Raw genomic sequence first — 27,090 nt, forward strand, 5'->3', positions numbered from 1 at the left:
AAGAAGAAGAGAGAACCAAGGTTGTCGGGGCCACCGAGGCGCTATAAGAATCATCGTGGCATGGTCCGACTTCAGCTTGACAAGGGTTTTGAGAATCAGAGGGAAAGGAGGAAAGGCGTAGAGGAACTGACCCCTCCAATCCAGAAGAAAAGCATCCGCCTCGAGACGAAGAGGCGAGAAAATGCGGGAACAAAACAGAGGTAGTTTGAAGTTGCTGGGTGACGCAAAGAGATCCACCCGAGGAGTCCCCCATCGAACAAATACTTGACGAAGTGTGGGGGAGTTGAGCGTCCATTCGTGAGGCTGAATCAGACGACTCAATTTGTCTGCAAGGCAATTCTGAAGGCCCTGAATATAAACAGCGCGAAGAAGGATGTTGTGAGAAATCGCCCAATGCCACAACCTCAGAGCTTCCTGACAAAGGGAGTGGGAACCCGTCCCGCCCTGTTTGTTGACATAATACATCGCTACTTGATTGTCCGTCCGAACAAGGACTACTTGGTCGTGAAGGAGGTGAAGAAAAGCTTTGAGAGCAAGAAATATCGCTCTGAGTTCCAACAGATTGATGTGACATCGACGATCTGTGGCGGTCCATAACCCTTGCGTACGGAGACCATCTACGTGGGCTCCCCATGCGTACTCGGACGAATCTGTTGTGAGAACTTTCTGATGAGGAAGGTGGTGAAACTGCAAACCTCTGGAAAGATTGGAAGAGAGCATCCACCAGCGGAGAGAGTTCTTCAATGAAGGCGTCACCGCTATATGACGAGAAGGCGGATCTAGGGCTTGTTGCCACTGGGACGCCAGAGTCCACTGAGGAATGCGAAGGTGGAGTCTTGCAAAGGGAGTCACATGCACCGTAGATGCCATATGTCCCAGAAGGACCATCATTTGTCGAGCCGTGAGAGTCGATAGGGAAGTTACGTGATGACAAAGGCGCAAGAGAGTGTCCTGACGATTGAGGGGGAGGAAAGCTCTCATGCGAACAGAATCCAACACGGCGCCAATAAATTGGATCGATTGAGTTGGAATCAACTGAGATTTGGGAAAGTTGATTTGGAACCCCAGACTTTGAAGAAAAGAAATAGTCTGAAGGGTCGCTTGAGTAACCTCTGGAAGAGAAGGAGCTTTGATAAGCCAATCATCGAGGTAAGGAAAAACTTGAAGTCCCCGAGCACGAAGGGCCGCGGCTACCACGACTAGACACTTGGTGAAGACCCGGGGAGAGGTTGCCAAGCCAAACGGAAGAACCCTGTATTGAAGATGAAGGTTCCCCACCTTGAACCGGAGATATTTGCGAAAATTTGGATGGATAGGAATGTGAGTATAAGCCTCTTTGAGGTCCAGTGAGCACATCCAATCTCCCTGATCCATGAGGGAGTACAAAATCGGAAGAGAGAGCATGCAAAATTTCTCTTTGACTAGAAATTTGTTGAGAGCTCGGAGATCCAGAATGGGTCGCAAATCCCCCGTCTTCTTTGGAACTAGGAAGTATCTGGAGTAAAACCCCAGATTGTGTTCGGAAGGAGGAATCTCCTCTACCGCTCGAAGGCGAAGAAGCGCCTGAGCCTCCTGAAGAAGAAGGGGGAGTTGCGAGGAACTGGAAAGACACTCTCCTGGAGGGTGATCTGGAGGCACCTGAAGTAGGCGTAGAGAGTATCCCTCGCGGATGACCGTGAGGACTCAAAGGTCCGATGTAATGGTTTCCCAGATAGATGTAAAAAGGGAAAGGCGACCTCCGATGGGTAGGGAGGAGTTTGGATGCAAAGAGGTTGGAATGCTCACCACTGGACCGTCAAAAAGACGGAGCTGTTTTGGTTTGAGCAGGCGCCTGGGACTTTTGAGGACGTTGTTGCTGGGGCCGTCTAGGTGGAGGCCTAGAGAAAGCCGGCGTGGACTTCATCGGGTAGCGACGAGCTGGAGGTTTGTAAGCTCTAGTCGCAGAAGGTTTTGGTTTTGGACGAAGAAGAGAGGCGAAGGAGCGTTCATGCTCAGAGAGCCTTTTAGTAGCCGCCTCAATCGAGTCATCAAAAAGCTCAGAACCTAGGCACGGCAGGTTCGCTAAACGATCCTGTAAGTTGGGATCCATATCCACTATTCTGAGCCATGCAAGACGTCGCATGGCCACTGCAAATGCCGAGACCCTGGAAGAAAGCTCAAAAGCATCATAAGATGCCTGCAACATGAAGAGACGCAATTGAGAGAGAGACTGAATGATATGTTTATATTCAGAAAGGCGTTCTCTGGGCCAGTCTGGGCAAAAGGATGACAACTGCTTCAAAAAATAATTAAAATATGAAGTAAAGACATAGTTGTAATTCAAAATTCGATTTGTCATCATTGAATTTTGATAAAGTCTGCGCCCAAACTTGTCCATAGTGCGCCCTTCGCGCCCCGGTGGGACTGTTGCAGACACCTTAGAAGGATGAGCCTTCTTCAGGGACGATTCCACCACTAGAGACTGATGAGAAAGTTGTGATTTCTCGAAACCTTTGCAGGGAACAGTGCGATACCGAGACTCCAACTTCGAGGGGATCGCTGTCACAGAATAAGGAGTCTCCATATTCCGCAGGAAAGTCTGCTTCAGCACCGGTGTCATGGGCAGACGCAAAGTCTCCTTAGGAGGATGGGAAAGCTCCATATCCGCCAAATATTCGGGCGTGTACTTAGAATCGGAATGCAAGTCGATGTTAAGTGCCTGCCCCATGTCAAAAACAAATTTCGCAAACGAAGAAGACTTTGAAGTCGAGGCTTCCTCAGGGGAGGCAGAACGAGAATGAGGCGCCACTGAAAACGATGGAGAAGCCTCGCGCGAATATTGAGAGACTGGCTCCGATTCGAGGTGCACAGTGATGGAGGATGCTCCACTGCCAGTCAGAGGAGGAGTGGCTGAATGCTTCCGCTTAAGACTCCGAGATGGAGAGGTGCGCAGAGTGCGAGGTTTAGCCAGAGGAGATCGATCCCGAGATAAACGCCTCGAAGGCGGAGTCCTCGACCTCGAATGCCTCGATGAAACCGAAGAGGCAACGGTACTGTGAGAGCGAGGCACAATTTTCAAAATGAGATCCGAAGGCCTCGAGCTCTTCGAGGGAGTGAGCTTCGAAGACCGAGACCGATGCTTCGATCGAGGCAACGATAGTTTAGAAATCCGTTCAGGAGAGGAATCCGACGAGGAAACCTTAGATCGAAACCTGCGACGAGGAGACCGTCGACGAGGTGCAGACTGCTGCTCAGGCTGGAGTTGCGAAGACAGAGTCGAGGCCGGGACCAACTGAGCCACTATCGAGGAAATCTGCGTAGTCAAAATTTACTTAAGCATGTCCTCAAACATGGGGACGGAGACCAAGGGACTCGGAGTCACAGGTGGTCTCGTGCGTTCCAAGGAGGGCGACCTCGAATGAGAGTATTCCCTGGACTTGGAAGCACGTTTTGAAGATGGTCGAGAAGACTGAGTCGAACCTGGAGCCCCAGGTTGCGTAGACGCAGACTCCGTCTGTTTCTTAGGGATGGTACCTAAAAAGGAAGCAGGAGACTTACCCCCTAATCCAGGCTTCGAGGACACCGCCGAGGCCTTCGAGGCTGAGGACCCGGAGGTCTTCGAGGCAGAGGCCTGTCGAGGAGGCGAGGTCGAGGTCTTAGCACTCGAGGATTGTCCCGAAGTCGAGGGCTTAACAGCTGCCTCGACCGAGGTCATAGCTTTTTCAGGCTCCATTCGAGGAAAAAGTTCTAAGAACCTGTCGCAGCGGCGCTTGAAGGCACGAGGTTGAAGAGTGAGGCAGCGAAGACAATCTTCCGGGCGATGAGTTGACCCGAGACAGATCATACACCGACTATGGGGATCAGTGATGGAGATAGTCCTGCCGCACTGATAACACCTTTTAAACCCGGTAATAGGCCGGGACATAGATAGGACAAAGTCCGTGTCGAGAACGAGGAAGAGAGGCCTAGGCCTCAATCTCCCAACCCGACGACAATAAAACACAAAAGGAATTGAAATTTTTTTTTTTTTTTTTTTGAAAAGAAAAGAAAAGAACGAGAACACAGTGACCGAAAACAACAAAGAGTACTCAGCCGCGGTGAAGAGAAGGCACAACGCTACGGGAACCAAGTCGACAAGTCTTCTCAGCTCCGCGGAAAACGTTGAACTGAGGATCCTCACAGGAGATGCGCCCCCTAGTTCGGGCGGGAAGGCACGCGCGCATGCGCGATGCAGCACTCGAAAGCTCGAGATCTTCAAGCAAGTTTGCTTTCGAGGCTGTCCGGTGCAGGGCTCCGTCGGTGACGTCACCCATGTGTGGGAATATGCTGCCTGCTTGTCCTGGGATAAAAGGAAATTATGATGCCATGAGGAAAATGGTGGGAAAGAAACTCAACGATACCGCAAGGAAGATGGAGTCCGTAGAAAAAGCCTGGACCCTACTCAAGGGCACGGTGCACGAAGCACAGAACCTGTGCGTCCCCAAGTTCAGAAAAAGGTACAAAAAAAATAGAACAAAAAACCCAGTGTGGATAACAAATGCAGTGAAAAAGGCGATAAGTGATAAGAAGGCATGATTCAAAAAATGGAAAAAAGACCAGACAGAGGACAACCAAAAGGAGCATAAAAAACACCAAAAGGAGTGTCACCGAGTGGTTAGGAAAGCAAAAAGAGAGTATGAAGAGAGACTGGCAGGGGAAGCAACAAACTTCAAATCATTCTTCAGGTACGTCAAGGGGAAGCAACCAGCTAGGGAGGAAGTAGGACCCTTGGATGATGGAGACAGAAAGAGAGTGGTAAAAGAGGAAAAGGAGATAGCGGACAGATTAAATGAGTTCTTCACATCAGTTTTCACAAGGGAGGACACAACCAACATTCCGGAACCCGAGGAGATCGTAAAAAGGAGATCAGGATGAAAATCTAGTCCAACTAGAGGTGAGCAAGGTGGATGTCCTCAGGCAGATAGACAAGCTAAAGAACGACAAATCGCCAGGTCCGGACGGCATTCACCCAAGGGTACACAAGGAACTAAGGAAAAAAATAGCTGAGACAGATATGCAACCTATCCTTAAAAACTGGAGAGATTCCGGAGGACTGGAAAATAGCAAATGTCACGCCCATCTTCAAGAAAGGCTCAAGGGGAGACCCGGGAAACTACAGGCCGGTGAGCTTGACCTCGGTCCCGGGAAAGATGATGGAAGCGCTGATTAAAGACAGCATCTGGGAACACATCAAAAACAATGGACAGCTAAAGTTGAGCCAGCATGGCTTCTGCAAGGGCAGATCATGTCTCACAAACTTATTATACTTCTTTGAGGGGGTAAACAGCCAGGTGGATAAAGGGGAATCCATAGACATCATTTACCTTGACTTCCAAAAAGCCTTCGACAAGGTACCACACGAAAGACTGCTAAGGTAGCTATGGAACCACGGGGTGCAAGGGGTGGTCCACCGATGGATCAAAAACTGGCTGGCGGACAGGAAACAGAGGGTTGGAGTAAAGGGCCATTACTCAGATTGGAAATGGGTCACGAGCGGAGTTCCACAAGGGTCGGTGCTGGGACCGCTTCTGTTCAATATATTTATTAACGACCTGGAGGCGGGAACAAAATGTGAGGTTATTAAATTTGCGGATGACACTAAACTATACAGCAGGGTCAAAACCATGAAGGACTGCAAAGACCTCCAAAAAGATCTGACAACGCTGGAAGAGTGGGCCAAAAAGTGGCAGATGAGCTTCAACATAGGGAAATGCAAGGTCATGCATGTTAGGAAAAAGAACCCGATGTTCACTTACAAGATGGGGGGATCACCGCTAGGGGTGAGCAACCTTGAAAGAGACCTGGGAGTGATGGTAGACACAACATTGAAGGCGTCGGCGCAGTGCGCCACAGCCTCAAGGAAAGCGAACAGAATGTTGGGTATCATTAAGAAAGGTATCACGACCAGGACGAAGGAAGTCATCCTGCCACTGTATCGTGCATTGGTGCACCCACACCTGGAGTACTGTGTCCAGTACTTGTTGCCGTACCGCAAGAAGGATATGGAGGTACTTGAGAGAATCCAGAGAAGAGCAACTAAGCTAATAAAGGGTATGGGGGACCTCTTATACACTGACAGACTGAAAAAGCTGGGGCTTTTCTTGCTGGAAAAGCGACGACTCAGAGGAGACATGATAGAAACCTTCAAGATCATGAAGGGCATAGAAAAAGTGGACAGGGACAGATTTTTCAAATTATGGGGAACCACAAGTACAAGGGGGCACTCAGAGAAATTGAGAGGGGAAAGGTTTAGAACAAATGCCAGGAAGTTCTTTTTCACCCAGAGGGTGGTGGATACATGGAATGCGCTACCGGAGGATGTGATACGCAGAAGCACGCTACAGGGCTTCAAGGAGGGTCTGGACAGGTACCTGGAGGACAAAGGGATTGAGGGGTACAGATAAGAGTAGAGGTAAGGTTAGAGGGATAGGATTAGAGGTAATTTGTAAAATTAGTCAGAGACCACTGTTCAGACAGTGGGCCTGATGGGCCACCACGAGAGCGGACCGCTGGGCGAGATGGATCTCTGGTCTGCCTCAGCGGAGGCAACTTCTTATGTTCTTATGACTAAAGTCACAGCTTTCTGTGGGTGACAGAAACCAGTTGTGGGCCTGAATAGCTGTAGAGATAAAAAAGCAGAATGTGGTGCAGTGCAAGCACTAGTGACAGGATTCATATGGCATGGTGAAGAACACCTGCAAGATGTGGAAACACAAGAATGGTATAGGGGAAGGGGGGGGGGGGGCTCGCAGTAATGTGAAACTCAGCGCCCTGGAAGAGCATGTGTTGCAAACCATCCATTACGAGCAGGTCATGGGCCTGCCTGGTGGTTTGGACACATCTGCGGTGCCCAGCAATGGAGTAAATGGTGATTTTAATGTGGTTAGAGGAGGGGGGCCATTGGGTTTCTGCTACAGATTGAACAGTTTGATTCTAACAGTTTTGTGTTTTTTCTTGTAGAGGATTCAGAAGAGGGAACATCTAGCAGAGTGCCAAGGGTTCCATGTCAGTCAGGCACATCTGAAGAGGGTGGGAAGTTGTTTGGGTACACATTAATGATGATAAGGGGGAGGGGGGGGGTCAGGTAAAATACTGTAGTTTGTGGTCTTTATGCAATAATGTTTATCCAGTTTCTTTTTTGTTCTCTTTTAGGAGCTGTGCCCCCTTCATGCTCTGAGGAACCTCAGCATGAGGGGAATACACTCGACTCATCATGTGCCCAATAGAGGAAGAGGAGACACAGCTTGGGCTACAGATCTTGTGTATCCCCTCAGAGAGAGGCAAGTCTCAGCTTGGGCTACAGAGCCTGTTGGTCCCTCCAGCAATAGACAGGTTATGGCTCGTGCTACAAAGTCTGTGAATCCCTTCTGGGAGAGGCAGGTCTCATCTCAGGCTTCAGAGCCAGTGGGTCCCCCCAAGGAAAGGCAGGGACTCCTGTGTGTTACCCCAGGCAGGCTGTGGCTCCTGAGGCAGATCTTCCATGGGTGTGGAAGAAGCAGGGCAAATGGAATGATGCCACCCACGGCCTGCTGAGACAGAATTAAGGAGTTCTAGAGACAGAATCAGGATCAGCAGAGACAGAACCAGGAGTTAGTTATGGAGCTCCAGAGACAGAACCAGGATCTGGTTGTGGAGCTGCGGAGACAGAACCAGGCAGTAGATAGGTTACCACAATGTTTTTCAACATGCTTTACTATTCTGTGCTATAGGCACATGTCATAATTGATCTCTGATGTGGTTTTTTCTACACAGGTTTCCATAACAGTTACACTGTAGCCCATATTATCTCCAAGCCCTACTCACCATGGTAGGTAATATGTTTTGTAGTCCATCCTCTACCCCAACAATTCTATGAAACCACCCCTGATCATCTTTGTCAGCCTTACAAAACTAGCTGTCAGCATTTTCTGTTGGCCTAACTAATGTCAGCAAAGTCCTATGGTAAATTATATTAAACAGATAAGACCCTGGGATGTCAGTGCATTTAGACCTAAGGCTCTTGACCATTCAGCCTTAGAATGCCACTAAATTACTTCTAAATGACCAGTACTTAAGAGTAACAAAAAAAACTTTGGCACAGCCCTGAGTTCAACAGATGTGCTAAGATCCAATGCTTAAAGTAGAAAATGGCCCCAGCTGCATGTTCTAAGACAGTTAGTTAGTGGCCATCAAGAGCCATTGTTTCAGACAGAAGCCAGGCATCACAGAGAGATGCTGGAAAACAACAGAAACTCAAATCTATGAAGGACAGTTTCTCTCTCTGTTCTCCTTTAGTCTTTCATACCTCACACACCTTCCCTTATCATTGTAACAACAATAGATGCTATTTTTAGAACAAGTCTCAAACTTATAAATGTAGGAAGTTAAAATCCTTAACCCTTTCTCTGGAGTCTTGTTTACCCCCCTCTATAGGCTTTTCTCTCTTGATTCTTAATTTCTTGATTCTTGGCTCTTGGCTCTCTCTCCCACTGCCTTTCTTCCCCTTCTCAGCCCCTAATACCTCCACATCCCACCTATTCAGAGACACACAGTCATGCAGATAAACTATCCTTTCTCTCTCATTTACACACACAGAAGCAGCCTCTGAATCTAACTGTATACTGTGTACTTGTAAAAGCCTATTTTTATGTCTATAATAGAATATTTTTCTGTACCTTAGTACCAAGCATATATATGATATATCTTTCTTCTAAGCATTGTATCTCTGTTATATTAAGCCTATTTCTACACAATATATTTAAATGCAATCACTCTTGGCTGTCATTGCCATTAATTTCAGTTCCTTCTGAACCTTCTCTGAGGACATTGGATCCAAGACCACTGGTGCATTATAGGGGCATATCCTTACATTATGGGGGCTCATCTAGGTGTGTGCATATCCTTACAATCTTTCTTGTACTTTTTTAGGTGTACAAAATAGTTTTGTAGGTTGGCAATCACCACTCTTGTCACCTCCCTGGGCTTGATCATCAAACACAGGTATGCAGTTCAACATACACCTTCGTATGTTGACTATCACATACACACAATGCTTTGGCTGTTCTTAACCTAACCACCTCAAATGTTTGTTTATTTACTTGTAGTTGAGGCAGGGACTTCAATGCCTCACCCCACAGATCAGAAGAAACTGCCCACAGATCAGAAGAAACTGTACAGGAGCCTTTGTTTGGGGGGGAGAGTTGGGGTGGTGTCAGTGGCAGGAGGCAGGAGGCAGTGGGCATCCCTCCTACTGGACTAAGATTGGGGTGATGTTGGGGGTTTGGGAGTCTAGGCGGCATGAGGAAGTGGGCATCCCTCCTACCGTGCTACAATTGGAGGGGGTTGGGTTGTTGAGGATTTGGGAGGGTCAGTGGCAGGAGGGAATGGGCATGTTGGGGGGGGGGTCATCTGCCATAGTCGGCTCAGCTGATCATGGCAGGGGTATTTTCCCTCTGATCAGCTGAGCCGACAGGATTCTCCAAAGTGCAGCTTCAGGAACTCCTACCAGATCAGCTGATCGGGGATTCCCTTGCCGAGATCAGCTCAGCCAGCCGTGTCTACTTTTAACTTTTGAAATGTAGGCCAGCATTTTGCTGGCCTATATTTCAGGCGTCTGTCGCAGTGTTAGGGAGACACCTAGGGATGCTTAAACTTGCCCAAGGCCACTTCTATGAAAAACTACGTCCACGCTCAGCCTTGGGTGAACTTAGGTGTCCCTACCCGCTTACCTAGACCCGCAACAAATGTCTACAGTCTACAGGGATTTTTTTTTCTAAAAACGTGCATCCCGATTAGATGCCAGATGGTGGTAGGGCTCCTACTGCCGCCTTCAGTTGCGATACCCGTTTATAGATTCAGCCCCTTAGTGGTTTTCTCTCAGTCATTTCCACAAACCTTGAAACCTATAAAAGCAATCCTTAACATTAACCAATAACACATGGCTTATTGCCTTTTCAGTGAGAAAGGAGGACAGATTGAGACATCAGGGTTTTACTTCCACCGATCTCTCAATCTGTTCTCCTTTTTCTGGAGCCATATGGTAACCCTAATGCAGTGCTCTCCGCTAATTTTTAAGTAAGGGCCATTCTGGGTCCAAAAGGATTGAAGGGGCAGACAAATATCTTCCAACATGGGGCTATGACACCAATAACGCTTCTCAACCTTCATTCCTGCCAGGACACCTGGCCTTGGTCACACATGCAAAACACAGATAAATCTTATGCAAATACAGGACCACAAACTGAAAGTACTAATATACACAAACAAAACCCTAAGATGCCAGACTCTGCATGCACTACAATATCAGAGAAATAGAAATAAATGCATTTCTTCTTGAACAGTGCAAAACATAAAAAGCTGTAAATTCTAAAAACTAACATATTTCAATTACTAAATTGAAAATAAAATAATTTTTCCTATCTTTGTTGTCTGGTGATTTAATTTTTCTAATCATCTTTTCCCAGTCTGATCTTTTCCCAGTTTGATCTTTTCCCAGTCTGGCTCTTAACTCTGTTTCCAGGGACTTCTTATCCATTTACTGGTTTTCTTTCCTTCTTTACTTTCTGCTCTACATCCATCTTTGGCATTAACTTAATATTCAACTTACTTCCATTTTTCTCAAATCTGCTTCTCCCATGTCTTCCATTCCCTTCCCATCAAACAGGTTGTAAAGGTGACGGCGAAAGCTAGAAGGATGCTAGGGTGCATAAGGAGAGGTATGGCCAGTAGGAAAAAGGAGGTATTGATGCCCCTGTATAAGACCTCATTTGGAATATTGTGTACAATTCTGGAGGTCGCACCTTCAAAAAGATATAAAAAGGATGGAGTCTGTCCAGAGGAAAGCTACTAAAATGGTGCGTGGTCTTTATCATAAGGCATATGGAGAAAGGCTTAAAGATCTCAATCTGTATACTTTGGAGGAAAGGTGGGAGGGGGAGATATGATAGATAAGTTTAAATACCTATGTGATGTAAATGCGCATGAGTCAAGTCTATTTCATTTGAAAAGAAGCAATGGAATGAGAGAGCATAGGATGAAGTTAAGAGGTGATAGGCTCAGGAGTAATCTAAGGAAATATGGTTTTTTTTACAGGAAGGGTGGTAGATGCATGGAACAGTCTCCCAGTAAAGGTGGTAGAGACAGAGACTGTGTCTGATTTCAAGAAAGCCTGGGATAGTCATATGGAATCTCTTAGAGAGAGGAAGAGATAATGGTTACTGTGGATGGGTAGACTAGATGGGCCATTTGGCCTTTATCTGCCATCATGTTTCTATGTTTCTATTTTCTCCCTCACTCTGCCCTTCTCTTCTACTCCCCTCCCAATCCCTGTGTAGCACTCCTCCCTCTTTCTTCTCCCCTATTCCCATCTATCCATAAACAGCATTTCTTTCATCTCTTTTCCTTTCGACTGTTGAACAAACTTGTAGGGCTGAAGTTAGGACCCAAAATGGTGAACTGGGTCAGAAACTGGCTGTCGGACAGACGCCAGAGGGTGGTGGTTAATGGAAGTCGCTCGAAGGAAGGAAAGGTGACTAGTGGAGTCCCTCAGGGTTCGGTGCTGGGGCCAATCCTGTTCAATATGTATGTAAGTGATATTGCTGAAGGATATTGAAGTGATATTGCTGAAGGGTTAGAAGGAAAAGTGTGCCTTTTTGCAGATGATACCAAGATTTGTAACAGAGTAGACACCGAAGAGGGAGTGGAGAATATGAAAAAGGATCTGCAAAAGTTAGAGGAATGGTCTAATGCCTGGCAACTAAAATTCAATGCAAAGAAATGCAGAGTAATGCATTTGGGGATTAATAATAGGAAGGAACCATATATGCTGGGAGGAGAGAAGCTGATATGCACGGACGGGGAGAGGGACCTTGGGGTGATAGTGTCCGAAGATCTAAAGGCGAAAAAACAGTGTGACAAGGCAGTGGCTGCTGCCAGAAGGATTCTGGGCTATATAAAGAGAGGCGTAGTTAGTAGAAGGAAGAAGGTGTTGATGCCCCTGTACAGGTCATTGGTGAGGCCCCACTTGGAGTATTGTGTTCAGTTTTGGAGACCGTATCTGGCGAAAGACGTAAGAAGACTTGAGGCGTTCCAGAGGAGGGCGACGAAAATGATAGGAGGCTTGTGCCAGAAGACGTATGAGGAGAGACTGGAAGCCCTGAATATGTATACCCTAGCGGAAAGGAGAGACAGGGGAGATATGATTCAGACGTTCAAATACTTAAAGGGTATTAACGTAGAACAAAATCTTTTCCTGAGAAAGGAAAATGGTAAAACCAGAGGACATCATTTGAGGTTGAGGGGTGGTAGATTCAGGGGCAATGTTAGGAAATTCTACTTTACTGAGAGGGTGGTGGATGCCTGGAATGCGCTCCCGAGAGAGGTGGTGGAGAGTAAAACTGTGACTGAGTTCAAAGAAGCGTGGGATGAACACAGAAGATTTAGAATCAGAAAATAATATTAAATATTGAACTAAGGCCAGTTACTGGGCAGACTTGCACGGTCTGTGTCTGTATATGGCCGTTTGGTGGAGGATGGGCAGGGGAGGGCTTCAATGGCTGGGGAGGGTGTAGATGGGCTGGAGTAAGTCTTAACAGAGATTTCGGCAGTTGGAACCCAAGCATAGTACCGGGTAAAGCTTTGGATTCTTGCCCAGAAATAGCTAAGAAGAAAAAAAAAAAAAAAAAAAAATTTAAATTTAATCAGGTTGGGCAGACTGGATGGACCATTCGGGTCTTTATCTGCCGTCATCTACTATGTTACTATGACACCGATCCATGTACACTATCTCCTCCCTGTCTCTCTCCCTTTCCCCTCCATCACTGTGCCCCATCTCTTACCTCTCTCTCTCTGTGTTCTGATATTTCTGCCATCCCCTTTATCCCTCCTATGATCTGTCATCTTTCTCCTCTTTTTCCCACAGTATGGTTTCACCCGCCCCCTTCCCTTCCCTGGTCTGGCATGTTCCATCCCATCCCCTTTCCTCATCTGGCATTTCCTCTCCCCTTCCCACCCCTTCCTTGGTCTGGCATCTCCCATCCCACCCCGTTTCCTCCCCTCTCCTCTCCCCTGGTCTGGAATCTCTCCTCTCCTGGTTTAGCTCCTTTCCTCTCTTCTTGGTCTGTCTCCTCTCCTCTCCCCCTGGTCTGCCTCCTCTCCCCTCTCCTCATCTGGTCTGGAATCTATTCTCTCCTCTCCTCTCCTCTTGTCTGGCATCTCTACTCCTCCCTGCCCTCCACCATCCCCGGATGTACCTTAAAAACCTGGTGGTCTAGTGGCTTCTTCGGAGGCCCAAAAAGATCCCCAGTCTTTCCCGCCCTCTACCACTGCTGCACCCGCTGCTAATAGAGTTTTAAAATGGCTGCTGAGACTTCATGTCAGACTGCCTCGTGAGACTCTGAGGCAGTCTGACCTGCCTCAGAGAGTCTGCCTGTTTTACTGATCATCTGCTGCACTGATATTGGCCTGTGATAGATAGAAGTCAAACCACTCAAGGAGTCCTCCACCCACAGTCTCACCAATAGAGGGTGCTGTTTTACTGTCACATTTTTCAATTGTGAGGGACATGCAAGTTCTGCAGGACTCCAGGGAACATACCTGTCCTTAGCGACTGAAAATATTCCACCCCCTAGTGGTAGCAATGCAGCTGGAGGACACCTGCTCAGCTTAGAGGGAACACTATGCCACTCTTTTGAATCAGTTTATGAGTTTGTAAAACAAGAGGGAAGAGGTTGCTGAAAGCAATCCTTGCCTGGAAAGATTTTATCTAGTGACTGCTCTGAATGTTCATCTTTCATACTCCACCAGTGCAAAGAGCCTTCCTCTTCCAGTAAGAACTTTCAATCCATAGAGACAGTGGTGGACCTAATTCTAGTTTCATTTCTGGAAGACATTAACCAAGCAACACTGGGGCAGAGCAAGGAACAGCACTGTAGCCGCAGAATGTGATCCATCTCTGTAACAAATAGGACAGAAGTTGTGCTAATTTCAGGAACACAGTTTTCCTGATGTTCAAATCTCTCTCCCCCTAGATATTTTTGGCATGTGGCTGTGGGTTTATGAATGAGATACTCTGAAGAGGAAATTGCTAGAAACAGCCACAAGTCTAGGCAAGAAATTGACTTTTTTTTTTTTTTGCCCGGCCTTTTTTTGTTGTTGAAACTAACGACAGATTTGTCTCACTGATAAATCAGGCTATAGCAGTGTTTTTAAATGAGTTTGGAAAGCTGCAGTTCAAATCCATGTAGGGATGAAATTATATTATAACCAGAGATTTCCACCAAGAGGGGACAGAGAAGGTAGGAAATATCCCCTTCATCTCTCTCACCATCTTTAGATCTAGATGTGAAGGAGGTAGTTTTAAAAGGGGCCTTTCATACATGTACAACGGGGTTTATGTGCAAAAACTGCTTTATAAAATTATTCCCCTAGAGCAGACACGTCAAACCCTGGCCCGCAGGCCAAATCTAGCCCGCGGTGTGTTAAAAATCGGCCCGCCAGCACGAACCGCTGCCGTTCTTCACTCGCGTCTGCCTTTGCCTGGTCTCCTCTTCAAAGCAGCTTGCTGGGGATTGCTGGCCGGCTGTAGCGCACCTCGCAGGCCACTGTTGACCTCAGTAGCATGTTCCCTCTGATGCAATCCTGTACGTCAGAGGAGAGGCCACAGCTGGCCAGCGATCCTCAGCAGGCTGCTTTGAAGATGAAGCAGGCAGATGCGCATGAAAAGCAGCAGCAGTGGTTTGTGCCGGCGGACCAGATGAGATCAGGAAGCTGGGATGGAGGGAGGGTAGGAACGGCGGGCCAAATTTGAAGGTGAGACCGGGAAGAAGAAGGAGAGGGGGGGGGGGAAACATGCAGGCCTTCAGGATGGGGGCGGGCCCTGGGGTAGAAGTACCCGGAGGGAGAGAAGGAGGGGTCCAGAAGTGCAAATGCCAGACTGAGTGGAGGGTGGGGTGGGTAAGAAATAAAACAGAGGAGATGGAGAGAGATGGTGAGCAATGGGATGGAGTGAGGGAGGGAAGGAACAGAAAGGGAGAGAAGTTGGACACAAGGGATGGTGTGGTGGGGGAATAGAGATACTGGATAGGAGGGTAGTTGGGAAGAGAAACGGGAAGGAGGGAGAGATGCTGGAATAAATGGTAGTTGAGAAAAGGACAGATGGTGGATCTGGGGATGGTAGGGTCCATCGCAGCAGCTGCGGATATGGACATGAAAAAAAGGAAAGATGCCAGACCTCTGGGGGAGGGAAGGGAAATGGAAGGGGAGGACAGAGATGGAAGATGGATAGTTAGCATGGAGAAAGAAGAAAACGACAAATGGGCAGGAGACCTTGGCAAGCGAGTTAACAGAAGATAACAAAAGGTATAAAAAATAATTCTATTTTCTGTTTTGTGATTACAATATTTGTTTTGTTTATACCACAGAGCCGGTGTGGGGTTGGAGATGTTTTAACCCTATATTTCTGCTAAGACTAAGCCTTAGGGGTCCTTTTATTAAGGTGCACATTTAGCACGTGCTAAATCGGTTAGTGTACCTAAATACAAGGACCCCTAAGTATCTTAATTAAAAATTCGGCCCATGACAGCCTTTTTTCAGATTTCAGCCCCTTATGTGATTGAGTTTGACACCCTGCCCTAGAGCAATATCTCTCAAACTGTGGCCCAAAGCACAGTGGTATGCCCCGAAGAGATTCCGGGTGTGCTACGAGATATTCCAGAATTTTACTTTAATTTTAAAAATTCCCTTCATGAGTATACACTAGAATAGGTGACATGTACGTCACATATGCAAGAGTCTGCAAAATTATGAGCATCTTTGGGCATAAGGATACAACTGCCCAAAGAAACATCACTCTTTGACATTATTGGTCCTTGAAAACTAATGGCAAGTCATTTTATTTTTTATACAGTAGTTATCCTAACTTGAGTAAGAAAGCAATGAAGGCTTTGTTACTGTTTGGATCTTATATTTGCATTCTTGGACGTTCTGCTCTGACAGAAATTAAATTGAAAAAAAAAGAGAATGACTGCAGATGGTGGATGATGAAATTCATGTTTGCTTGTTGACTATCGAGCCACATTTTGAGTTAATTTGAACTCAAAAACAAGCACATTGATCGCATTGATTAGCAATTCCATTCTATCTAATTTAGAGGTTCTTTTATTAAGGCATGCTAACCAATTTAGCATGTGCTAAAGATTAGTGCGCACTAAATGCTAAGGCACCCATAAAATATACTGTATTTTCCGCTCCATAAGATGATCTTTTTTTCCACCTAAAAGTGGGTGGAAATCTTGGTTTGTCTTATGAAGCGAAGGTTCAAATTTTGTTACCCTTCTTCCCCCGTACCATTGTAAAATCCGTCTGCCGCTGCACCACCTTTCTAAATCCACTTGCCCACTGCCACCGCACCACATAAAAAAAAAAAAAATCCTCCCGCCCATCCGTTACCGTTCCCCCTTTTTTTACCTGATGGTCCAGCGCCCTCGTCTTATTTCCTGGCCAGCAGCAAAACAGATCATCAGCGCAGACATCAGGAACAAGCGTTACACTCTCCCGCTTGGTCCCGCGCTGCTTTCCAAATGGCTGCCATAGGTTCTCGCGGGATTCGTGAGAACTTACGGCAGCCATTCAGAACATAAGAACATAAGAATTGCCGCTGCTGGGTCAGACCAGTGGTCCATTGTGCCCAGCAGTCCGCTCAAAGACCAGTGTCCTAACTGAGATTAGCTTTACCTACGTACCTTCTGGTTCAGCAGGAACTTGTCTAACTTTATTTTGAATCCCTGGAGGGTGATTTCCCCTATAACAGCCTTCGGAAGAGCGTTCCAGTTTTCCACCATTCTCTGGGTGAAGAAGAACTTCCTTACGTTTGTACGGAATCGATCCCCTTTTAACTTTAGAGAGTGCCATCTTGTTCTCTCTACCTTGGAGAGGGTGAACAACCTGTCTCTATCTACTAAGTCTATTTCCTTCATTATCTTGAATGTTTCTATCATGTCCCCTCTCAGTCTCCTTTTTTCAAGGGAGAAGAGGCCCAGTTTCTCTAATCTCTCACTGTACGGCAACTCGTACATCCCCTTAACCATTTTAGTCGCTCTTCTCTGGACTCTTTTGAGTAGTACTGTGTCCTTCTTGTACGGCAACCAGTGCTGGACGCAGTATTCCTGGTGAGGGCGTACCATGGCCCGGTACAGCGGCATGATAACCTTCTCCAATCTGTTCATGATCCCCTTCTTAATCATTCCCAGCATTCTGTTTGCCCTTTTTGCTGCCGCTGCCGCGCATTACGTAGATGGCTTCATTGACTTGTCGACCAGTACTCCCAAGTCTCTTTCCTGTTGGGTCTCTCCAAATACTGCACCGAACATCTTATATTCATGTATAAGATTTTTATTACTGACATGCATCACCTTACACTTATCCACATTAAACCTCATTTGCTATGTTGCGGCCCATTTGTCGAGCGTGTTTATGTCACGTTGCAGGTCTTCGCAATCCTCCTGCGTCTTCACTAATAATAATAATAACTTTATTTTTTTCTATACCGTCACAATCTTACGACTTCTAGGCGGTTTACAGTAAAGAGAGCTGTACAATCAGTGAATTACAGAATACAAATAGTGAAGATGTCACAGTACAGTCAGCGAATTACAGAATACAATTAGTAAAAAATATACATATTTCTCAAATTATCAGCATGGTGTTAATCGTTTTAAAATGGTATCTGATTAGGAGATAAATCTATTGAACAGTGCTGCCTTAATGTCTTTCCGAAATGCGCCGTAGGTCAACCTAGCTCTGTTGATGTACTTGCCTAGCTAGGTTTGCTGTTTGCTCACTTGAAACTTCAAAGTTCTGTCCAGTTCTGCAATCAGTGATCCTTGGATAGGCAAAAAGATTGCAATTTCCGGTTGTCCTAGTGGGGATGTGTAGCTCGAAATGCGGTAAGAGATAGGTAGGGGCCATACCCCACACCAGTTTAAAGCAAAAGCAAGAGAACTTGAACATTATTCGCACCTCCATTGGCAACCAGTGTAGCAGTTTGTAGTAGGGGCTAACATGCTTGCTTTTCTTTAGTCCGAATATTAAGCGGATGGCTGTGTTCTGCACTATTCTTAATTTTTTCACAGTTTTTTTAGGTATACCCACATAAATGATGTTGCAGCAGTCCAATGTGGATAGAACCAATGACTGAACCAGTAGTTTAAAAGATAGAGGGTCGAAATATTTTTTAATGGTCTTCAATTTCCATAGTGCATAAAAGCACTTTTTTGCCACCAGGTTCGTGTGTTCGATCATGGTCAGGTGGGTGTCTAATGTGGCTCCTAATATTTTTATGTTTTTTGTTATTGGGTAATCGTGACCATTTAGGTGTAAAGATGTTCTGGTAATTTTATCCTTTGGGATTGCCAAGAAAATTTTTGTCTTTTCTGTGTTTAATTTCAATTTAAAATTGATAGTCCACTGTTCAGTTTCAGTAATGATATGGGAAATGTGTTCTAAAATTTTGTTGGTCACTACTCTGAATAACTTCGTCTCATCTGCAAATTTAATCTCTTCATTCGTCGTACTAATTTCCAGGTCGTTTATAAATATGTTGAAGAGCACGGGTCCAAGCACTGAACCCTGCGGCACTCCACTCGTGACACTTTTCCAGTCAGAGTATTGTCTATTTACCCTCACTCTCTGTTTCCTATTCGCCAACCAGTTTTTAATCCACATGAGTATTTCACCCTCGATTCTATGGCTTGCAATTTTTTTGAAGTAGTCGTTCATGCGGGACCTTGTCGAAAGCCTTCTGAAAATCCAGATATACAACGTTGATCTGGACGCAGGGGAGAAATATCAGCCCAAAACCATAGCCATGGCACTGAACTTCCAAAATGGAATTACAAAGGGACGAGACTCATGGTAGGAAAGAAAATTAAGAAGAGGATAAACACTGTAAAAATGCTAGAGCAAGCTTGGTCCCTTTTTAAGGACACAGTCACCGAGGCACAAAATCCATATATACCGCATATCAACAAGGGATCAAAGAGGAAAAAGAACAAAGAACCTGCGTGGCTCACTGTAGAGGTGAAGGAAGCGATCAGAGACAAGAAAACTTCGTTTAAGGATTGGAAAAGGTCAAAAACGGACGAAAACTGGAACAAGCACAAACAACATCAACGCAGGTGCTATTAGGGAGTAAAAGTGACCAAAAGAGACTACGTGGAAAAAATAGCCAAGGAGGTGAAGAACTTCAAGTCGTTCTTTCGATATATTAAGGGGAAATGACTCGTGAAGGAAGCGGTGGGACCGTTGGATGACCATGGAATAAAGGGAGCGCTAAAGGAGGACAAAGCAATCGCCGACAAACTGAACACATTTTTTTTGCATCTGTATTTACCGAAGAAGATTTACACAGCATACTGGAACCCATCAGGCTCTATGCTGGAAGCAAAAACAGGAAACTGACAGGGCTAATAGTCAGTCTAGAATAGGTATGCAGGCAGATTGATAGGCTCAAGAGTGATAAATCCCCGGGACCGGATGGTATCTATCCGAGGGTCATCAAGGAACTGAGAGGGACTATAGCTGAACTGCTTCAGCTAATAGCCAATCTGTCTATCAAATCGGGAAAGATTCCAGAGGACTGGAAGGTGGCGAATGTTACGCCGATCTTCAAAAAAGGTTCAAGGGGAGACTTGGAAAACTACAGACCGGTGAGTCTGACCTCGGTACTGGGAAAGATGGTAGACGCGCTGATAAAGGACCACATCATTGATCACCTGGATGGACACAGTCTGATGAGGAGCAGCCAGCACGGTTTCAGCAAAGGCAGATCTTGTTTGACAAACTTGCTGCACTTCTTCGAGGGAGTAAACAGACAAGGGCGACCCGGTCGACATTGTATATCTGGATTTTCAGAAGGCATTTGACAAGGTTTCACATGAACGACTACTTCGAAAAATTGCGATCCATGGAACTGAGCAAATGGTAAGGGAAAAAAAAAGAATATAACTATATACTGGTATACTGTATGTTATTTGACACTCTTTTTTTTTCTTTTGGGCTTTCTTGTAGAGAGCTACATGGGAATGGGGTTGGTGGGGTTCCCTTCCAGAGTTGCAAAATTCCTAAAGGTATGGAATTACCTACCTACCCAGGCTGCCTCCTATCTTGAAATAATTCAGCGCAGCTGCAGTTGCTTTCTATCCAAAAGGCTGTGGTAGCAGTTCCTAGAATCCGCTTACAAATGACCCAAAGTATTCCCCCTGCCCTGTTTGCTGCCACCTAACACCGGCTCTGGAAGGGGAAGAGATTCCCGGACAGCTTCTTTGCCTTCCCCTAATGCCGGTGGGCCCCCCTGATGTTTTCGGGCGGGCAGGCAATTGTGGGCCCAGGAGGAAGAAAATAATTTGTGTGCTGCCGAAGGGTGTGTGAGACAGAGAGAGAGGGGGAGAGGAGAGGGAAGGGGAATTAAATGCTGCTGCACCCAATTGGGGAGAGAGAGGGAAGGAGGAAGACTAGGGAAGGGAGAGGAGGGGAAGAGAGATGCCAAAACCATGGGATAGAGGGAAAGGAAGGAAGGAAAGGAGATACCAGACCATGGAGGGGGAGGGAGTGATGCCACACCAGGTGAAAGGAAGAAAGGTGGGAGAGAAAGGAAGGAGAGGAGAAGCCAGATAATGGAGGGAGAGATGGAAGAGAAGGAGAGCAGAGAGATGCCAGGGCAGGGGGCAGGGAAGGGAAACTAAGGAGACAGATGGCAGACCAGAGGGAAAGGAGAAGAGATGGCAGAACATGGAGGGGGAGAGAGAGATAGAAGAGAAGGAGAGGAGAGAGATGCTAGGACATGGGGGGAGAGAAGGAAAGGATATAGAGATGCCAGACCAGAAAAATGGAGAGGGGGTGAAGCTGAGATGAATCATGTGCAAAGGAGAGAAGGGGCACAGGATAGACAGTTTATTGAAGGGAAATACAAAGAGGGAAGATGTCATATGGAAGAGAGAGAGGGCGGACACTGGATGGAGAGGGCAGACACTGGATGGAAGTACGAATGATAAGAAGATGAGGAAAGCAGAAACCAGACATCAAAGGTTAAAAAAAAAATTTCTATTTGTTTTATTTATTTATTTTTGCTTTAGGATAAAGTTTTATTGTAGCTGTGTTGATAATCATTTATTAATAGAAAACGGAAATAAGGTGATACTGTTTATTGGATTAATTTTAATACATGTTTTTACTAATTCAGAGACCATAACTCCTTTTCTCAGGTCAGGACAGGGATACTCTAATGGCAGTATAGTTTACTGACCTGAAGAAAGAGGTTTTAACCTCTGAAAGCTAATTGAGAAATGTATTAGTCTAATAAAATGGTGGGCACTAAATTTTCTTCCAGCCATGCCCCATGCCTCCTACCCAAATGCAAAATATAATTGGTGGGCTTCCCAAAGCCCTGCCAGCTGAAAATCTCTTCCTCTAGCAAGGAAGGGGGGATTTGGTCAGAGATGTTTGGAGGTTGCATAGAAGAAAATCTACATTAGCACTGGTATGGTAATCTTTGTTTTGAATTTTTAAATAAAAGAAATAAAGTTGAAATAAGGAAGTAAATAAGAAAATGGGGGCTGGCCATGGTGGGGTGTGGGGCAGGGGGCCAGTGGAGTTGTGTGCCTAGGGGCCCTCGATGAATTAATCCTGCCCTGTTAGTGTGCTCTTATGCGGATCTTTCATGCATGCTAAGGTCATTTTTACTGCAGCTGGAAAATGGCTGATGTTCCATTTTCTGAATTAATGGCTATAAGCTACAGCTCAACAAAACAGAGCAGCCACAGCTCCCTACGAGGATACAAATGACACACAGAAACAGCGGGCAAAGATGAGATGCTTCCGTATGGGATCTTTTATTGTGAAACAGTGATGGATGACTCAATGCTGTCAGCATTTCAGTACTCAAAAAGGGACCTTCTTCAGGAGTCTTAAACACATAAGCAGGACAAAATCAATTCTGTGATGTCAACAAAGGACAAAGCTTTTCAGCATTGTAGCAGGAGACTAATGCAGTATTGTGCGTATAACCTGGTTTTAATCCAAATTTCCACAATTTTATATGGCGCAGCACAGGATATATGGACCCCTGATGAAGGTATAGGCTGCCGAAACACAGTCTGTGTTAGGTCCTTAGTACAAACAATGAAGGAGTGGGGATGGAACGGTACACATCAACCAGAGATAAAATTGATATTTATTAAAAAGTCAATAAAAAGTCTTTATCAAATATCAAGTTCAATCTATATTGTAGACCTGACATGGTCCATGTTTCGGCAATGAGGCCTGCCTCAGGGGTACAAAAAATATCCAGTGGATGGCAGGCTTATCTTATTGATGATTGCTGAACTGCAAAATAGCACTTTGTAAAAGTTCAGTCACAATACCAGAACAATAAAAACCCTCCAGGGAAAAACATCGCGTAAAAAACTCTATCAGAGCATCTGACATGAGGTCATCTGGATTTTGCTGCTCCATTTTTTATATACCCTCCCCCCTTTTAAAAAAACTGTAGAGCGGTTTGTAGCTCCGGCTGTGGCGGTATCAGCTCTGACGCGCATAGAATTCCTTTGAGTGTTGTAGCTGTTACTGCCATGGCTGGCGCTAAAAATCACGCTATGGGCTTCGTAAAAGGGGGGGGGGGATAGTGTTTATATTAAAGTGCCTTTATTTTGGATTCCTGCTCTCATCCTGGTTATTTGTGGCTTTTTGATGAAGGCCAAAGAACATCAGCAATCATTAAAAAAATGTTTTCTCTGCTCTCTCCCCACAAACCTTCCTGTCTCTCTGTCTGCACAGCAATTGGCTTTAACTGCTTCTCTCTGGCATCCTGCACTCCTGCAAATCTCCAACAGCTACTGATGCTCTTTGGCCTTCATCAACATCACAGAACTGATTTTGTCCTGCTTAAGTGTTTAAGACTGAAGAAGGTACTTTTTTTTAGAACCAAAACACTGACAGAATGGAGTCCTCTATCCCTGTTTCACAATAAAAGATATCACCTATATCAAAAATGCTAGTGCACTGTTAGTAAGTATTGTTGGGAATACCATTCAAACAAATATAACTGAGATGTATAAATTATAAAGGACAAAGTGGAGAAAAACGGACCTCAATACTGTGGTTTTTGTGCCCATAAGGCATCCGTTCGAACCTGTATCGTCATGGGTCTATTAAAAAAACTCCACAAAACAGTAATAATAAATCATTTGCACCAGTTCTTCGAATCTTTTTATCTTCAGTATATGTTAGTTATCAATAAGGGTTCACAGCAATAAACTTGAAAAACTAATGGCCACAAGAGTGCAAATGGCAATTTGTGAATGCCACAAAAAACGTAGAAGTGTTAAATCGGTTCTTAAAGCATCGTTCCAGAGGAAAAATAGAAAATTCAGTCACTTATCTCACATCATTCCAAAAACTGGAACAGGCTCAAACAACCACTCATTCAGATCATCCCTTGGAACGGTGCTTTAAGAACTGATTTAACGCTTCCACGTTTTGTGTGGCTTCCACGTTTTTTGTGGCACTCTTGTGGCCATCAGTTTTTCAAGTTTATTGCTGTGGACCCTTATTGATATGGTTCAAGTTTATTTAAACATTTATTATACCAGCTAATCAGATTTCTAGGCGGTGTACATCAATAAAAGGAAAGTTTAAATGACATTTAAATAGTAAATTAAAACAGTTAGATTAGTAAATATAAACATCACTTGGGAAAATTAGTGTGATAAACAAATCGACACACAAACTGAAAGGAAAGGAAAGAGGGATTGAACTAGAAAATTGAAAGAAAAGAAACATGGAAGGTACAAACAAAAGGTGCGGGAATGGTCTTGGGAGGGGAATGTCAAATCATCCTTATGAGGACAGTTGTAATTCAAAGGCGTCATTAAACAAAAAGGTTTTTAATTTGGATTTGAAATCATTTAAGTTTGATTCTTCTCTTAGATAGTTTGATACGGAGTTCCAGAGGGAGGGGGCAGTAACTGAACAGATGTTCGATTGCATGGTGTTAATATGTTTTAGAGATGGAATATTGAGAAGATGTTGTGTAACAAAATGAAGGTATAACTAGCATATACTGAAGATAAAAAGATTAGAAGAATTGATGTGAATGATAATTATTACTATTTTGTGTAGTTTTTTTACAGACCCATGATGATGCAGGTTCCAGCGGGCGCCTTATGGGCCCAAGAACCACAGTATTGAGGTCCGTTTTTCTCCACTTTGACTTTTATAATTTACACGTCTCAGTTATGTTTGTTTGAACAGTGTTCCCAACAATACTTACTAAAAGCGTGTTAGCATTTTTGATATAGGTGATATCTTTATGGCTGTGCCCAAATATAAGAGATTTTACCATAAAAGATCCCATATGGAAACATCTAGTCTTCTCCCACTGTTTCTGTGTGTCATTTGTATATGCTAAAGCTGTCACTAGCATGTGAGCTCTTACCACAATCTATTTTGAAGGTAAAAAAGGGGCTCACATTCGCTAATCCTGCGCTAAGCAGTTGCTGCCCAGAAATGTAGATGTGCTGATTAGTGCAGAAATGCCGACTTTCCATTCCCAGACACCCTTCCTTGGCCAAAACATTAAAAAATATTTCTTAGCGCTTGGATACTGCGCACAAATTTGGAACCTTTTGCGGGATGCCTGTGTCCCACAGTAAGTTCTTTTAAGCTGCTCGGAAATATGTACTGTACATGAATGTAACTCACCTTGAATTACTGAGAATGGCATTTGCTGAATCCTAGTTAGACTGCTGTTAAAATGGGAGGAAACTTGAAATAAATGATTTGGGATCAGCCGGCTGTAAATATTTAAAAATAAAGTAAAAATCAATCAATAAATACATACATACACAGACTGGATTATTTTACAGGCTGTTGTTTTTAACAAGATGTCAAGGAATCTGAAAACCAGTGAACAGTCGAATTAGAGAATATGTGGCAAGATGGGCAGATGTCTTTTTTAGCATCCTAAAAACTGTGGAGCAGATTGCACTGAGGGTGTCTCTAGAAGAAAGATGCTTTATGAGCAAGATTCCATGTTACTGTAAAAACACAGCATATGGTAAACTATGTGCAAGATTGCAACTCTATCGTCTACCACCAGATGGCACCATATCACTGTTGTATGCAAGATACTATTTTACATTACATTACATTACATTTGTGATTTCTATTCCGCTTGTACCTTGCGGTTCAAAGCAGATTACATAAGAAGAAGCTGGACATTTCTAGGAGGGTACGTGACATTTAGGGTAAGACATAGTTACAGAATGAGTATAGACTTTTCAGAATCAGATTTATTTCTAGTACTAAGCTCATGCCTTTCCAGTGATGACTCAAGGCAAATTACACTCAAATACAGTAGGAATTTCCCTGGAGAGTTCACACTCCACAGTATAAGCTTGTACCTGTGGCAATGGAAGGTTAAATGACTTGCCCAAGGCAACAAGGTAGAATTTGAACCCTGGTCTCTGGGTTACAGGCTGCTGCTCTAACCACTAAGCTACTCCTTCTATTGTTAGGCCACTCTGTATGGGGAGCTGATCACTTCTCAATGGCTGCAGTGTGTGTACAACTATATTGATGTGTATATTTACTTATTCTTATTGAATTGTGGCCCTCGAGGACTATATTTGGGGACTTCTGCATTGTATAGCAGAAGCAGTTCTTATTTATTAACTTTTTGCAAAAGCCAGACACACTTCTTATAAATCAAGAAGGGCAGCTCATCTTGTCACTGAATGTTTCATTCCCAATCTGTGATCACACACCATACTTCTATAGTGCAAGGTTTTCAACCCAGTTTTTAGGACACACCCAGGTAGCTGGATTTGCTGGATGCCCAAAATAAATATGCATGGGAAGATTTTTCAGGAGATCCAAAATGAATATGTTATCTTATCTTATATGTGGTCTTATATCTTGCCGAATCTTCGCAGTGGGGAGTTCTAGGCAGGTTACCAGATTGCATACACTTTATCCAGACTTGTATACAACCAATGTTTTAAAAGGCATTATACTGCATGCATACATTACAATAATCACAACAATTTATTATTTCTGTTGTGTTACCAGCCATATGCAGCGCTGTACATTGGACATGCAAGAGACGGTTCCTGTTCAAATGAACTTACAATCTAATTAACTGATAAAATATTGATTATGCATGAGAAGATCTGCATGCACTGTCTTCCTTGTATGCAAATTTATGTTGTGCATATTTATTACAGATACTTTGAGAACCTGACTGGCTGAATGCATCCTGAGTTTGCGATTCATCTCTGCAGTTCTGAAGGTCAGAGCTTCCCTGCAAACTCCAGTACACCATTTGGGAAATAGGTGTACCCCCTTATCTCCTCACTTCAGTGCATACACTTTGCCCAGGGTTGCACATGTGTGAGGCTATCTGATGCTCTTCAGCGGTACTTATCTGGTTAGCATTGCTGAATATTTCCAAAGACCATTATACTGAAAGCCGGCTATTTGTGGGTAGTCCGAGGTGGAGCTGGCATTTATGTGGTTAATTACCAATATTCAGCACTTATCTAACTTAAGTGGCCCTATTGGATCACATAAAACACACTCAATGCTTTATGTGGTGTTGCTTAAGTGGTTAAGTACTGAATATCGCACTTAACTGTGCAAGATATAACTGGATGCATAAACTCAGAAAGTCAATACTAGTGCTTAGTAGAAATAACGCCACTGGCAGCTAAAAATCACTCACTGCTTCTAGCTAAACACCAACTCCACAGTTTTATCAATTTGCCATTTTTTTTTAAATAATCTACCTCTAGAACTGAGAATTAAACGAATTAACCAGGGGTTCTCAAACCTGTCCTAAGGAGGACCACCAGTTAGCCAAGTTCTCAGGATATCACCAATAAACATGCATGAGAGAGAATTGCATATAATAGAGATAACAGGTATGCAAATCTATATCATGCATATTCATTAGGGATATCCTACAAACTCAACTAGTTGATGGTCCCCTAGGAAATATTTGAGAACCATTCTGTGATTCCAGATGCTGCTATTTTACAGACA

At 44.6% G+C, this 27,090-nt stretch overlaps 1 protein-coding gene and 1 long non-coding RNA gene across 2 annotated transcripts in view; one reads left to right on the top strand and one right to left on the bottom strand.

Moving 5' to 3' along the window:
- Positions 1–27,090, bottom strand: part of LOC117365577 (leucine-rich repeat and fibronectin type III domain-containing protein 1-like protein) — a 639,649-nt gene that overhangs the window by 88,106 nt on the left and 524,453 nt on the right. The gene's annotated exons all lie outside the window — the stretch shown is intronic.
- Positions 7,789–27,068, top strand: LOC117365578. The gene is made up of 4 exons (XR_004540426.1): positions 7,789–7,825; positions 8,926–8,997; positions 24,169–24,238; positions 26,274–27,068. It is a non-coding gene; the product is annotated as an uncharacterized LOC117365578 (long non-coding RNA).

This window comes from Geotrypetes seraphini, chromosome 8, assembly GCF_902459505.1.
Source record: "Geotrypetes seraphini chromosome 8, aGeoSer1.1, whole genome shotgun sequence".
NCBI classification, from domain to species: domain Eukaryota; kingdom Metazoa; phylum Chordata; class Amphibia; order Gymnophiona; family Dermophiidae; genus Geotrypetes; species Geotrypetes seraphini.